The following is a 12,960-nucleotide window of genomic DNA, read 5'->3' as shown; positions in this document are numbered from 1 at the left end:
CACCTGGTCGATGATCGCGTCGACGCCGCGGTCCCCCGCTAGCAACCATCTTCGGCAGGCGTCGCGGAGCCACTGGGCGAAGACAAACGGGTGGTCGGAGCTCTCCAACTTCAAGCTCCGGAAGAGTTGACGACTTTCCTCTGGAGTACGACCAACCCGTTGCAAGATGGCTCTCTTTAGATCTCCGTAGGTCAGGAGGCTCACCGCTGGTAGTTGTTGAGCCACGAGTTGGGCTTCCCCGGACAGTAGCGGTATGAGTCAGGCCGCCCACTGGTCGAGCGGCCAGCCCCAGATCTCGGCGGTGCGTTCAAAGAGATCCAGGAATGCCTCTGGGTCCGCCGCCCCCATCTTTTGTAACGCAGGCGGGGGTAACGGCATGTGGGTGTCCGGGGTCGCGGCTGGGGATGCCTCCTGGCTGAGAAGGCTCCGGATCGCCTGTCGGTCCTCTGCTTGAGCGCGCATGAGCTCCACAAACCGGCGGTCTTGATCTTGCTGGAACTCAAGCAGGGATTGCTGGTGGCTCCGATGTAAGCCAGCGAGGGCTTGGAGGATCTCCGCCAACTGGGAGGACTCTATGGGGCGACTTCCATCCATCTTCAACCAGACTTTAATCCTGGGTTTCGGCACCAGTGTAACACTTCTCAGTGGAAGGAGGAGGCGAGAAGCAGATTTCCTGGTTCAGGTAGGCGTTTTTTTTATTTTCCTCAGTGCAGCACAAACACACTCTCAGGGCTTTACGTTGTTGGAAAACACAGTCTCAAAACATCCACAAACTAGCTTACAAAATAAACTCTCAAATTTGTAATCATAAAAACTTCTGGCTTCATAGTCCGTGCCCAGATTCTCTCTCTCCTCTAACTGCTGTGTGGCTCTATTTATGCCGCTCTCCCCATGCTCACTGAAATTAGAGACAGGTGTTAGACATAAATTAACTCAGGTGTAAGCGCCCTTACTGCTTTCTCTCTCTCCGGAGAGATGCTTGACCACGCCCACGCTGCCACACTCTGTTTTTAATTAATTATTATAAACACAGTCATCTATTGTTATTCTAAAAATGTTTGACTATATTAGTGCTAATCCACTAATTACGATTGCTCCTTCTACTAGTTAACATCTTCTTTAGCCTCTTAATATTTAATCCATTGTTAGAAACTTGCTCATTCAAAACAACTTCCAATTCTTCAGGCATACTGATCCTTTCACTAAATGAATTGGAATGAGCTCCAACTAATTGGTTAAATCTGCAGGAATACACATACTGAGTGAGGACAGTTCAGCGCTCTTTACCTCTTTTCTGCTTTGCACCTCCAAACTTCAGATATCTCTCCAGTACAAGAGTGGCTCCAGATTCTACCACACCTGTGGTTGAACCCTGATCTCCAAGGAGTGAGTGATGACTGCTGCTCACTGCATTAGGTATGAAATAGAAATAGTAGAAAGGCACATCTCTCACTGGTAGAGCAAGAGAACAATAATAGTTTCCATATGAGCTGACTTGTATTGTGAGATGGACTAAAACCATGTCTTTTGTGCTTTTGCCGAGCAGCAGTCATACTTACAGAGTCTACCTGGGCAAGCACAATCTGCCACTCACTAATAAGGCCCGTTCCATTGCAATCGCTCCTGCCAAGAATGTGCATGAGAAATGGGATTCCTACAACATCCGGTTGGTTCTCATCTTATCTTATTTCCCTATCCTTATTTTCCAAACCAGCCCAAGCATATTGTAGGGGAACAGAAGTCTATGATGATCTGTCTCTGTGAATGTGTTCCTCAGCAATGACATTGCCATGATCAAACTGGAGACTCCAGTGGAGATCTCTGACACCATCTCGCCTGCCTGATGGCATCATCATGCCCAGCAACTTTGTCACTGGTTGGGGATGCCTCTGGAGTAGGTGGCTTTTTACTACAAAGGCCTAGAAGGGTTATATGAAGAGCATCTGTGGTGCTATGGCAACATGATAAAGTGGAGTTCAAAAGTATGAGTCCAAAAAAAAATAAAAATAAAATCTAATTTAAATCTGGAAATCACCATAAACTTTAAAGAATAAAAAAAAGACTTCCGGTCTCAAAGGACTCACCCCCTTTTTGTCTCTCTTTCTCACCAGCCAGTGGTCCCATTGCTGATATCCTGAAGCAGGCCCTGTTCCCTATTGTGGACCAAACTACATGCTCTAGGTCTGACTGGTGGTGCACCCAGGTTACTGACCTTGGTGTGTGCTGGTGGAAATGGAGTGGTGTCCAGCTGCAATGTGGGTTTGAGGCACATTTGATATTTTTCAGGTCTATTTCTGATAAACCTTCTCAAAATTTGTCTTTATATATAACAGATGAAACAGATGTTTATTCACAGACAAAAGTTTGGACTCATGTCACCCACCTAATTCTTTGTTATTTCAATTTCCCACATTTTAGAATAATAGTCAAGTCAGCACTAAATAACACTAATTTCAAGTATTTAGTAATAATGTTTTCAAATGACAAACATAAATTCAGTCAAGTATGTCCAAACTTTTAACTTCCAGTGTAGATGTAGAATCTATACTTTGTGAAGAATCAACTGTAATGTGTATGTACCTTATGCATTATGCACTGGTGCAGGGTGACTCTGGTGGCCCTCTGAACTGCCAGAGAAGTGATGGCATCTGGGATGTTAATGGTATTGTGAGCTTTGGCTCTAGCTTGGGCTGCAACTACCCTAAGAAGCCCTCCGTCTTCACTCGTGTCTCTGGCTACATGTGGGGGGCACACTTTACATATCTGTTACTTAACTGTTGGCTTTTCCTGGAAGCATAAAATAGATTTTATAATGCATACAATTTTAAATGAACATGTTCAGATACATTTTTTAATCTTGCCTCATTTTTTTTTTTTTTTTTTCAGGTAATGACCTCTAACTAAATTGTGAAAGGCCTGGTTACTTCAAAATCAACATTATAAACAACAACAAATATAAAGTGTAATCAATAAAACAAGTTCAGAATTCTTGGGCATAAATAAATAATCATTAAACAAGCATTGTTTTCATGTGTTTTCTTCTGGTTGTTGTTCTTTTTACCAATGGCATAATTATGGATTTTTAAAAACAGCTAGTGCAACTAAGGACAGAATTACTCCAGATTTAAAATAGACATGGACCTGATCAGAATAGGTTGCCTACTTTTCAAATTTTTGGATTAAAATATTGTAATTCTTAAGTTCTTTTCTTCCAAGTCATCTATTGAATTAACTTTTCAGCAATGCACTGCCAGAATTTTAATAACTTTAAAGTGCCTTTGCCACAAAAAGACAAGGCAGGATATACAAGATGATAAATAGGCTACTAAATATTAGTTAAGTTAAAATACAGCTATTGATCCCATTATTTCTGCAGTATAGTGTCCAGTGCTGGATAGATTATTGTAAATGTAATCTACTGAGGAGACCGCTGGAAGAGAATAGCACCCATATCCCTCTCAGATGCGTCAGTCTCCACCACAAAAGTGTGAAAAGTGCCTTAAGTTTAACAAAAGCCTCTTGGACAGCAGGCAACCAGCAAAATGTGAACTCGGTGGCTACTGAGTTGAAGTTACGAATGAAGCATAGGTAGAAATTGGCAAACCCCAGAAACCTCTGCAGGGCTCTGCGAGAATCTGGGGTTGGCCAATTGGTGACGGCTTTCACCATAGCTGGATCCATGCGAATGCCTTTGGACGACACGATGTAGCGCAAGAACGGAATCGACTGCTCATGAAACGCACACTTCTCCACCTTGACGAACAACTGGTTCTCAAGTAACCATTGAAGCACTCGCCTGATGTGCTCGATGTGTACCTGGAGAGACCTGGAAAAAAATCAGAATGTCATCCAGGTACACAAAAACAAATTGGTTGACCATATCTCTGAGCACGTCATTGACGAGTGCTTGGAAGACGGCAAGTGCATTACAAAGGCCAAAGGGCATCACCAAATATTCAAAGTGCCCAGTGTGTGTGTTAAATGGCGTCTTCCACTCATCCTCCTCCCTAATCCTGACAAGATGGTAAGCATTGTGGAGGTCCAACTTCGTGAAGAAAGCGACTCCCTGCAGCAACTCGAAGGCTGAAGACATCAAGGGATATCTATTCTTGACTGTGATGTCAGTCAGCCCCCGATAGTCGAGGCAGGGATGCAAAGAGTCCTCCTTCTCCACGAAGAAGAACTCCGCACCTGCTGGGGAAGAGGAAGGGTGGATGAGGCCAGCCGAGAGCGACTCATTAATGTACCTCGCCATCGCCTCCCGTTCCGGAGCAGAAAGAGAGTAAAGTTGCTCTCGGGGTGGATATGTGCCGGGGAGGAGATTGATAGTGCAGTCGTACAGACAATGCGGAGGGAGAGATGTGGCTCTAGATTTACTGAGACGGCTGTCGACCCTAATGGCGAGGTCCACTAAGTCATCAAACTTTTCAGGTAGATCAAGGAACAGATCTCGTCAAGAATGGTTTCTGACAGCCCATTGAGAAAGCGGTCCCACTGAGCCTGCTCGTTCCACCGGCATGAGGTGGCGAGGATGCGAAAACCAATCGAGTAATCGGCAACAGATCTGGATCCTTGACATCCGTGCAGCCTCTCTGCCATAGGCGGAACATTTTCCTGAGTTCAGAAGCGAAAGTGAGGTAGGAAGCACAGAGGGGCAGCTTGCTCTCCTCAGGAGTGGTAGGTAGTGGTAGGTGGAAGGCTGAAGGGAGAAGGTCAATGAACATTGGGAGAGGAAAGCCCGGCAGGACTTCGGATCGCCGTCATACAGAGCTGGAGTGTTGATATGGGGTTCATGTGTTGAGCGAACGGGAAGTTCGGGGACAGATGCCTATGTTGAAGTTGGCTCAGGTTCCGATGTAGCATGTAGATGATGAACTTGAGCCATAAGTTCTGCCAGCTGGACCGTGATGGCCTCCAGAGCTTGGTTCGAGCCGGCCAGCTGTTCGGCGTGTCGACCCAGAAGCGCTCCTTGCTGTGTAAGAGCCACCTTCAACTGGAATTCATCCGCTGGATCAATGTTGGCCAGACTGTTCTGATAAGGACAGGCTCGGACCCAAAAGCTGGATGCAAAACACAGTCTTTATTGACAGCAATAAACAGAGTCAGAGGTAAGGCAGGGTAAATCACACAGCAGAGAAGGATGTGAATAATAGTCCACTGAGCTCCTCATGGAGTGAAGTTGGGAACCCAGGGAGAAGATCCGGGAGCCGACTGGTCCTCTCGGCTCAGGAAGAGAAGAGAATGCAGTCCGGTTGATCTGCCAACAAATCGGTGAGTCTGAGAGAGGAAGGAGGCACAAACAGGGCAGGCAGGGAGAGAGAGAGAGAGAGAGAAGTTATCCAGATGTCCACTGATGAACAGAGTGAGGAGAAAGAAAAAAAAAAACAGAAAAAAAAATAGCACAGGATCAACCAAACTGACAAACTAGGTAACAGACTGACTGACTGACTGACTGACTGAGAAATAACTGGGTCTAGACTGATGGTGTTCACACAACAAACTGACAAACACTGAGAGAAAAAGGCGAGCTGATATAGACAGAGCTAAATGAGCAACAGGTGTGAGTAATGATAGTGGTGCCGGTGCAAGTAATTATCTCAACAAGATAATCACCCACGGTGGAACGCGTGGCAACTGTCAAACTGACTAAAGACAACAAACACACATGGGGAAAAAGACAAAACAATACATACTCAGGAAGTGACCGATCCGGATTGATGTATGTGCTCCCAGATGCTGGACCAGCTGCCTTGCTGCCTGGGGCCGGTTGCATAAACATAGCCATTAACTTAAGACTTCAGCTAACAATTAGTCTGACTAGCTTAAGACGCCATAGAAATCCTGTTGCATAAAACAAACTCAAAGCTGTCTTTAGTAAGACAATCTAATTCGCATTGCATTGTGGGAAAAGACACTGAACAGTTGAAAAATGGCCGACTGTGCATGGACACTCGATGCAGTTTTCATTTGCTGAAAATATTTGCTTATTAGAGGAATACAATGCTTCAAAACTGATTCTAATGAACACATTAGTGATTTAAACCCAAATAATACAAAACAAGAATTTTTGTTACCATCGTAGAAGTCAAAGGCTGTTTCTCAAAGTTCGATTCCAATCCTCAAGCAAGTACCGTGAACACAGGAAATGACCCTGGTGTGTCCTTGAAATCGAGGATGCATCGGATGGTGACTTGTGGGCAAGAACTCATTACTACGGTGACAGACGAAGGACATTTATCTTTTGTTTTTTTTCCTCAAGAGTTTCCCGCTGTAAGCTTGCGAAAGTCTGACATTATATATTCCGTCAATATTTTGTTGTTTTTTTGGGCATAATTTTAATACAGTAATAAACATGGAGAAAACAAATGTTTACAGACTTTATTCTTTTAACATGTCACTAGTCCTGTAAAACCTCACTGGTGTGATAATGCCATTAGATCTCTCACTGGATTCAGATGTGCTGTGACGGTTAACTGCACAACAGGAAGATCGCAGTACATTTCAAAGCTCGCAATAGATGCGTTCTACGTCCTCCTGTCCTTCCGAGTTCATCCTTCCAAGGTAGCTTGGCAAGACTGGTCTTCATAAGAAAACAAGACCGTTCTCTGCGTTTTTAGAATTGAGAAACACCCAAAGTCTTCTATAAGGTCTCAACTGAAGCCCCTTTTAGTGCTCACCTGAATACCCCACCAGCTCAGCTGACAGTTATTTTCATGGCAACATAGATTGTAAACAATAGTTAGCCTGGGGGTCTGCAGGCTTACATTTTGGTCTTAAATTAGACCGATCTATATTTTTATGCAACTGACTGAAAAAGTTAAGACCAAAATTTTAGATGACTAACTAGTAAGACTAGTCTAAAAAAGTTTTATGCAACTGGCACCTGATCTCTGTCTTCAGGTATCAAATCTTATTTCCTTAACTTAAAATGTTCCCCCAGCAATTTTACTTCACCAGTTTATATGACTTTTCATTATTTAGTGATTGTTTTGTTTTTGCTCATCATGATGAGATATGATCTGATATGACATAGGCTACCGTATATTGTCTCTTGTTGGACATGTCACTGGGGGATTTTGTCTTTGACCGGAGGACACTCTGTGTGTGTCTATTCTCTTCTAAGAATGGTGGGGTGGAAGAGTATCATGCCACTATTGACTGGTGTGAAGCGGAGAGCTGCTGCGTTATCCGGGACCTGAACTCTGTCCTTGGAACTTACATCAATGACTGTCGCATACACAATGCCTCTGTGCGTCTCTCTCCGGGAGACAAGCTTCACTTTGGCTACGGAGCATCAACCTATGAGCTCTATATTTGGAATGAGAAACCAGTAAAAATTTGTGTCCTCATCAACTGCTTTTTTATTAGTCTTGTGATAACATGCACAGTATAACATACGAATAGTAGATATTATAATAATTGATTCTCTTCAAAGAAATTAGACCTGTAATGTGCAATTATTTTTTGACAAATTTTTTTTCTCCCCTTTTCTCCCCAATTTGGAATGCCCAATTCCCAATGCACTCTAAGTCCTCTTAGTGGCGTAGAGACTCGCCTCAATCCAGTTGGTGGAGGACGAATCTCAGTTTCCTCCGTGTCTGAGACCGTCAATCCGTGCATCTTATCACGTGGCTTGTTGAGCGTGTTATCTGGAGTCAATTTTTTTGACATTTTAATGCAGTCACATAGTGTACATACTGTATATTGCACATTTGCATCGTTTTTGCACAAAACATATTTGCACAAGTAAGTCATTATCTGGACATACTGTACAAGACTGGTGTCTATAAAGTGCATATATACAACCTCAATTCCGTTGGGACAGTTGGGACGTATGAAAAATGCTCATAAAAACAAAAAGGAGTGATTTGTAAATTATATTCACCCTTTGCTACATTGAAAGCACTACAACTAAACATTATTTGATGTTTTACCTTACCTGAATTTCATTGTTTTTTTGCAACACACTCCAAAAAAGTTGGGACAGGCAAGTGTTTACCACTGTGAAACATCACCATTTCTTCTAATAACACTTATTAAGCATTTAGTCACTGAAGACACAAGTTTGTTAAATTTAAAAAGTGGAATTTTCCCCATTTATCCATTATGCAGGTCTTCAGCTGCACAATTGTATGGGGTCTTCGTTGCCATATTACACGCTTCATAATGCACCACACATTCTCAATTGGAGATGGTCAGGACTGCAGGCAGGCCAATCTAGCACCCGCACTCTCTGCTTATTCGGCCAGTATGTGGTTTGAAGTTGTCCTGTTGAAAATTCTGGGACGTCCCTGGAAAAGATGCTGCCAGATGGCAGTATATGTTGCTCCAAATTTTATTTATATCAGTCTGCATTAATGGTGCCCTCACAGATGTGCGAGTTACCCATGCCATGGGCACTGACACACCCCTGGCCCATACAGACACTGGCTTTTGGACCTGACGCTGATAATAGGTTGGATGGTCATATTCCTCTTTGGCCCGGAGAACACAACAGCTGTGTTTTTCAAAAACGATTTGAAATGTGGACTTATCGGACCAAAAAACACGGTTCCACTGTTCTACTTTCTGTTCTACTCAGATAAGACTGAGCCCAGAGAAGTCGACAGCGCTTCTGGACAGTGTTGATGTACGGCTTCTGCTTTGCATAGTAAAGTCTTAAAGGAATAATTCACCCAAAAATGAAAAGTTGCTGATAATTTACTCACCCTCAGGCCATCCAAGATGTATCTGAGTTTCTTTCTTCATCAAAACAGAATTTAGACTTTCAGGATTTCATTTCAGGCCTCCTCCTCTAAACAATGCAAGTGAATGTACTCCATTTTTTGATGGTCCAAAATGCATATTTAGGGTGCATCAAAATAATCCACATGACTCCAGTTGACAAATAAAGTTCTTCTGAATGCAAACGATTGATTATTTTGAGAATAAAAACAATACTTATATACTTTTTAACTACAAATGTTCACTTCCGTACATCTCTGTGACGTGTGCTCATGAGAGGGATGATGTAAGCTCATTGGTAAGGTCACGCGTCAAGTGGAGGAGGAGTCAAGAAGCGCGTCATTGTGGTTTTTGTCTTGCCCTTTACGCACCGAGATTTGACCAGATTCCTTGAATCTTTGAACTATATTGTGCACTCTAGAGGGTGAAATGCCCAAAATCTTTCCAGTTTGTCTTTGGGGAACATTGTTCTCAAAGTGCTGGATTATTTGCTGAAGCATCTGTTGGCAAATTGACAAGTCCCGAATGATCCTTGCTCTTGAAGGACTAGGCTGATTTTGGAGGCTCCTCATATACACCGATCAGCCACAACATTAAAACCACTTGCCTAATATTGTGTAGGTTCCCCTTTTGCCACCAAAACAGTGCCAACCCGCATCTCAGAACAGCATTTTGAGATGCTATTCTTATCAACACAATTGTACAGAGCGGTTATCTGAGTTACCGTAGACTTTGTCATTTCGAACCAGTCTGGCCATTCTCTGTTGACCTCTCTCATCAACAAGGCGTTTCCATCCACAGAACTGCCACTCACTGGATGTTTTTTGTTTTTAGCATCATTCTGATTAAATTCTAGAGACTGTTGTGTGTGAAAATCCCAGGAGATCAGCAGTTACAGAAATACCCAAACCAGCCTGTCTGGCACCAACAATCATCCATGCGATGATCAAATCAGCAAATCGTGATGCAGCAGTGCAGTGCATAAAATCATGCAGATATGGGTCAGGATCTTCATTTAATGTTCACATCAACCATCAGAATGGGGAAAACATTTGATCTCAGTGATTTGGACCCTGGCATGATTGTTGGTGCCAGATGGGCTGGTTTAAGAATTTCTGTGGATCCTGGGATTTTCATGCACAACAGTCTATAGAATTTACTCCAAATGGTGCCAAAAAAATCCAGTAAGGGGCAGTTCTGTGTATGGAAATGCCTTGTTGATGAGAGAGGTCAACAGAGAATGGCCAGACTGGTTAGAACTGACAAAGTCTACAGAAACTCAGATAACCACTCTGTACAATTGTGTTGAGAAAAATAGCATCTCAGAATGCTATTCTGAGATTCCGGTTGGCACTGTTTTGGCAGCTCGAGGGGGACCTTCACAATATTAGGCAGGTGGTTTTAATGTTGTGGCTGATCGGTGTACTATGACACGATTGCCTCACCTGTTTAACATCTCCTGTTTCACATTGCCTTGTTATTTTAACTCGTCAAATTGTTATTAGTCTTAAATTGCCCCTGTCTCAACTTTTTTGGAGTGTGTTGCAATTATCTGATTTGAAATTACTGTACATTAAAAAAAACAATGAAATTCACAATGTAAAACATCATATAATGTTTAGTTGTAGTGCTTTTAATATAGCAAAGGGTGAATATAATTTACAAATCACTCTTTGTTTTTATCAGCATTTTTCATAATGTCCCAACTTTTTAGGAATTGGGGTTGTACACACACACACACACACACACACACACACACACATATAAATATATGTATGTATATATATATATATATATATATATATATATATATATACACACACACACACACACACTGAATATTTAATTATATAGTTGCCATTTCTTGTTTATTCTACATTTTTTAAGTTTAATTTATAAATGTCAAATTTATAATTTATATTTTCTATAATTTGTTATGCTTTTTATTTTCCTATTATATGAAGGAGTATGAATTTAATTGTACAGTGTAACCTGCTACCCTGTGCATATGTCAATAAATATCTTGACTTGACTACAGGGAGCTGTAGTGGTAACACAGGAAGAGGATGTTATCTCAGAAGTAAAACTCTACCTCATAATTCTCAGTGTCCAATTCATGCCATTGGAAAGGGTGAGTGCAATATCATGTTTTAAATACTTTCATCTAGCCTCCATTTGTGGGACTTTAATATGGACAAAAAAATTGTATATGGTCTTTATAAGGCCATAAAACTACTGTATAAGGCTGAAACATACACACTTCAATATATTGACCAAAACTATTAGTTGTAAATCTCCCAACTGTATTTTTTTCTGTCAGGAGGAGAGGTTGCATTGGCTGGGAGAGGAACTTGATTGTGTGCCTAAAATAAATAAATTGCCTTGCCTGCGTTCCTACAGGATGTGTCCCAGAGGAAAGATGATGTGATCATGGCCCTTAAGAAGGAAGTGTCGGCTCTCAAGCTCCAGCTGTCTCAGAGCAAGCAGGCTCATCCAGAGGTCACGCACATATTCTGCTGCCTGGAGAGTGACATCAAAGAGAAAAAAGATCAGATACAACAGCTAAATATCAGGTGTGGTCTTAGGTTTCTTTGTTTTTGTTCTGCCTATCTGTCTATCTTAATAATGCTGTGTTATGTGACTTGTCCAGTGGCCTAATGAATAAGGCATCAGCCTCTGGGAATTATGTGTGTTCAAGTCTCACCTGGGTCATTGTTGAAGGAGATGGTTTGTAAACAGAGGAATACCTCTGCTTATAGCAGCATTCAGTGACCAAATACAAGCAGCTTTTTCATGTTATTTAATAGTGAGTTTTCATTCAACAGAATTCATAGTGCACTACAATAGAAAGTTAATCCAGGTTTAAGAGTCATAATTCTGCCGGAGAACAAAAATGTGATTGCAGTAACTTAATTTTGTAACAAACACATTTTCCTCAGAGATGACCCAAATGGGACTTGAACCCACAATTACTTCACTAGGGAAAGTCCAGTTTTTTTGTAACCCAGTAACATTAACAAATTAGTTTGATGTGCCAATTAATTATTATACTGATGTCACATTTTTTGTCTACATTATACATATGGTCCTTATGATGCTGGAGCTTCAGAAATGTTCTGGAGACATGCTTAGGCCGTGACAGAGAGACCTGAAGTCTCTCAGAACAGCTGAATAAACTGAGAAATGAAAATAACTCATCTACAGGTATGAGGATGACATGTGGTTAAACCTCACAAAAACTGTCAAGAAATGTTTGGGTCATATTTAACGTGCCAAAAAATAATGCTAAATTTGTAAAGTACAACTGTATACAACGTGATTGTCATGTATTGTGGTAGTGATGATGGAAGCAAGAGGTGATGGATCAATTTTCAGGCTTTAATGAAGATATAAAACAATGTGGAGAACATAGAACCATAAACCATCTCAAAGAACCAAATAAACTGCGCACTAACATATAAGTGTTACACGGATGAGAACTGACCATCAATGAACAAAACAGGAGGGTATTTATACACAGACGGAACTAATGATGGAATGGAAGACAGGTGAGGATGATGGGGAACAGATGGCTGATAAGGGTAGTGTACTGTGGGAAATGTAGTCCGATAAGAGTCCTTGGAAAACATGAGGGAGACAGACTGTGACAGTGACAGTATTTGTTTTACTGCCTTAAATTTATGCTGATTTTAATTTTAAAATTTGTGTTTGGACAGGATAATTTTCTTACTGTATTACAGTCCTTTTTGTAATCCTTTTTTGTTACTGTATTTCTATGTCTGATCCAGCATTGGTAAGCAGTTTGCAGAGAGATCTAACCTCTCGAGAGAAACAGGCTCTTAAACTGGCTACTTAGGTGGACAAGCTCAGACAAGATGTGAGACACATTGCAGCCAAGCTCACAAACATGACAGACAAGGTTCGAGCATCACTCTTCTTCCGCAGCCACTGAGCACTGTAGATCAGAGCTTGTATTTTAATGACACTGTTTTACTGTTTAAAGCAAGTCTGCTTTTTTCATACTCACGAAAAGATAACAGTTTCTCTCTTTTGATATTGTTTTTCAAGTTGAAAGAGACCCAGAAGCATCAAGACAAGCTTCTTGCCAGGAAAAGCAATGTAGAATCCCTAAAGAAAGTAAGCACTTTTATTCTCACTCACACTTAATCCTGATATTTGCACAGTCATATAAACATACATCTTCTTACACACTGCAACCCAAGTGAGACTTGAAAC

General features: G+C 41.6%; 2 pseudogenes; both read left to right on the top strand.

Annotated features, from left to right (window-relative positions):
* Positions 1-248: 248 nt before the first annotated feature.
* Positions 249-2,877, top strand: LOC127424662 (chymotrypsin-C-like; annotated as a pseudogene).
* A 1,993-nt stretch (positions 2,878-4,870) lies between these two features.
* LOC127424065 (forkhead-associated domain-containing protein 1-like) lies at positions 4,871-12,676 on the top strand (annotated as a pseudogene).
* The last annotated feature ends 284 nt before the right edge of the window (positions 12,677-12,960 follow it).

Source organism: Myxocyprinus asiaticus, chromosome 33 (genome assembly GCF_019703515.2).
Source record: "Myxocyprinus asiaticus isolate MX2 ecotype Aquarium Trade chromosome 33, UBuf_Myxa_2, whole genome shotgun sequence".
Classification (NCBI taxonomy): Eukaryota; Metazoa; Chordata; class Actinopteri; order Cypriniformes; family Catostomidae; genus Myxocyprinus; species Myxocyprinus asiaticus.
Note: the sequence above shows the minus strand (reverse complement) of the source record. Positions and strands in the feature narration are given on the sequence as shown.